The sequence below is a fragment of the Mandrillus leucophaeus genome, unplaced genomic scaffold, assembly GCF_000951045.1.
Source record: "Mandrillus leucophaeus isolate KB7577 unplaced genomic scaffold, Mleu.le_1.0 Scaffold440, whole genome shotgun sequence".
In the NCBI taxonomy this organism is placed as follows: Eukaryota; Metazoa; Chordata; class Mammalia; order Primates; family Cercopithecidae; genus Mandrillus; species Mandrillus leucophaeus.
This window is the reverse complement of record NW_012104699.1, coordinates 1,013,725-1,017,292: the sequence shown is the minus strand read 5'-3', so window position 1 is coordinate 1,017,292 and position 3,568 is coordinate 1,013,725.

The window sequence follows — 3,568 nt, the reverse complement described above, 5'->3', positions numbered from 1 at the left end:
TTTTGAGACAGTTTTGTTCTCCTTGCCCAGGCTGGAGTGCAGTGGCGCAATCTCGGCTCACCACAACCTCCGCCTCCCGGGTACAAGCGATTCTCCTGCCTCAGCCTCCCAAGTAGCTGTGATTACAAGCTTGTACCACCACACCCAGCTAATTTTATATTTTTAGTAGAGACGGGGTTTCTCCATGTTGGCCAGGCTGGTTTCTAACTCCCGACCTCAGGTGATCTGCCCACCTCAGCGTCCCAAAGTGCTGGGATTACAGGCGTGAGCCACTGTGTCCGGCTGGTCTCCTGTTTTTTAAAAAACTTACTATTTAGCTGGGCGCGGTGGCTCACGCCTGTAATCCCAGCACTTTGGGAGGCCGAGGTGAGCAGATCACCTGAGGTCAAGTGTTCCAGACTAGCCTGGGCAACATGGCGAAATCTCATCTCTACTAAAAAGACAAAAATTAGCCGGAGGTGCTCCCTTGAACCCAGGAGACAGAGGTTGCAGTGAACTGAGATCGTGCTACTGCACTCCAACCCAGGAAGAGGAAGGAGGTTGGACTGAGCCAAGATCATGCCACTCCAGCCTGGGCGACAGAGCAAGACCCTGTCCCCAAAAAACAGAAAGAAAAAAAAAAAGAAATCTGAAGCAATTATGACCAAATGTTAACATCTGTTTCTTCACGTGGTGGGTACAGGCATGCTTTGGAAGCTTCTATGCTTCCTGTATTTTGAGATCACACAAAATTATGTTTATTATCTTATTGTGCTACATGATCTTTGTAGAAAAGTTGGTAAATTCCGGAATGCACAAAGAAAAATATTGTAATAGGCCGGGCGTGTTGGCTCAGGCCTGTAATCCCAGCACTTTGGGAGGCCGAGGCGGGTGGATCACGAGGTCAGGAGGTTGACACCATCCTGGCTAACACGGTGAAACCCCGTCTCTACTAAAAATACAAAAAATTAGCTGGGTGTGGTGGCGGGTGCCTGTAGTCCCAGCTACTTGGGAGACTGAGGCAGGAGAATGATGTGAATCCGGGAGGAGGAGCTTGCAGTGAGCCGAGATGGCTCCACTGTACTGTAGCCTGGGCGACGGAGCGAGACTCTGTCTTTAAAAAAAAAAAAAAGAAAGAAAACGATTATAATAGCCAGAAATGCCCCTGCCCAGAGAGACAGTATCCATTAATTTTTCTCTGCCTATGTTTGTCTTCAGAAAAATGGGATACTATTGGCACTATTTTATAACTTTTTAATTTGTATTAGCACTTTCTATATTTTTTATTTTTTTATTTTTATTTTTATTTTTTTTTTTGAGACAGAGTCTGGCTCTGTCGCCCAGGCTGGAGTGCAGTGGCCGGATCTCAGCTCACTGCAAGCTCCGCCTCCCGGGTTCACGCCATTCTCCTGCCTCAGCCTCCCGAGTAGCTGGGACTACAGGCGCCCGCCACCTCGCCCGGCTAGTTTTTTGTATTTTTAGTAGAGACGGGGTTTCACCGTGTTAGCCAGGATGGTCTCGATCTCCTGACCTCATGATCCGCCAGTCTCGGCCTCCCAAAGTGCTGGGATTACAGGCGTGAGCCACCGCGCCCAGCCTAGCACTTTCTATATTTTTTAAATTGATAAAGCTGGCCAAGCGTGGTGGCTCAGGCCTGTAAACCCAGCCAATGTGGGAGGATCGCTTGAGCCTAGGAGTTCAGGACCGGCTTGGGCAACATGGCGAGACCACGTCACTACAAAAAACATAACAAAATTAGCCAGGCATGGTGGTGCACACCTGTGGTTCCAGCTACTCAGGAAGCTGAGATGGAGGATCACTTGAGCCTGGGAGTGTGAGGCTGCAATGAGCTACGATTGCACCACTGGCCTTCAGCCTGGGCAACACAGCTAGACTGTTGTCTCAGAGAGAGAGAGAGCACATAATGAAAAAAATAAGCCTGATCTTGTATAGAACATGTAATAAAACCTGTGGGTTCTTGGCCATCTCTCTCTGGTCTCCTCCAGGGTTCTGAATAAGCTCTTCTCTCTCTATTCACCCAGGAGAACTCTCTTCTGCTCATTTTCTGTGGGGCTAGATCAGGATGTGACTCAAAATCTCCCTCCACCTCCACCCTTGCCTATTTTCCCAATCTCAGATGTCAACAACCCCACGAGTGAGTTCCTCCTTTTGCCAGTACATCCAGGTCCTGTTCTCCGCTGCCGTCCCTACCCAATCCCTTTCCTTCCTTCCTCCTGCCAATCCTGCTCTCCCTGTTTCTTGCTCCTCTGACCTCCTCCGCATTGCTTGACTGTCTCAGATACACTCTGGCCTCAGGGTCTTGGCACTTTCTCTTCCGCCTGCCTGGAGGGGTCTTCCTTAGTCAGATACTGAGGTCACCCATTGTGTTCAAGTTCCTTTAATTTATCTGAAAAGAGGCTGGGCATGGTGGCTCCCGCCTGTAATCCCAGCACTTCGGGAGTCCAAGCCGGGTGGATCACTTGAGGCCAGGAGTTCGAGACCAGCCTGGCCAACATGGTGAAACCCTATCTCTACAAAAATACAAAAATTAGCCAGGTGTGGTGGCACAAACCTGTGGTCCCAGCTACTCGGAAGGTTGAGGCAGGAGAATTGCTTGACCCTGGGAGGCGGAGGCTTCAGTGAGCCAAGATTGTGCCACTGAACTCTAGACTGGGTGACAGAGTGAGACTCTGTCTCAAAAAAAAAAAAAAAGAAAAAGATAATTTATCTGAAATTATCTGAAATGTACCACCCTGCCCCCATCATTGTCTGACTCTCCTGTTGCTGTCGTTTTCTCTGCAGCACTTACCACTGCTTGAGAAAACTACCCACTCGTTTATCTTGCTTTCAATTTATCTTGCTTTCAGTCTGTCTTCCGTTAATGAAAGCTTTGTTTTTTTCTTTTTCTTTTTTTAAAACAGAGTCACCAGGCTGGAGAGCAGTGATGCGATCACAGCTCACTGCAGACTCACCTTCTGGGCTCAAGTGATCCTCCCACGCCCCTCAGCCTCCTGAGGATTGAGACTACAGGCACACACCACCACACCCAGCTAGTTTTTGTATTTTTTGTAGAGACAGGGATTTGTCACCTTGCCCAGGCTGCTCTTGAACTCCTGAGTTCAAGCAATCCTCCCACCTCAGCCCCCCAAAGTGCTGGGATTACAGGAGTGAGTCAGTGCACCTGGCCTGTTTATTTAAAAAATTAACATTCACTCTCAGTTTATTGGCTAAGTTTAGAAGTAGTATCAGAAAGTCTAAGAGAACTTCTTGTTCTCCTTTTATTTGTATGTTTGCACTGTAGACTTTTAAAAACTGCTAAGGACTTCTCAAGGTGTTTACTTGGTGGAGACATTTAAAAAGATTCAATAGGCCGGGTGCAGTGGCTCAGTCTGTGATCCCAGCACTTTGGGAAGCTGAGGCAGGCAGATCATGAGGTCAGGAGATCGAGACCATCCTGGCTAACATGGTGAAACCCCGTCTCTACTAAAAATATGAAAAATTCCCTAGGTATGGTGGCACGCGCCTGTAGTCCCAGCTACTTGGGAGGCAGAGGCAGGAGAATTGCTTGAACCCAGGAGGCAGAGGTTGC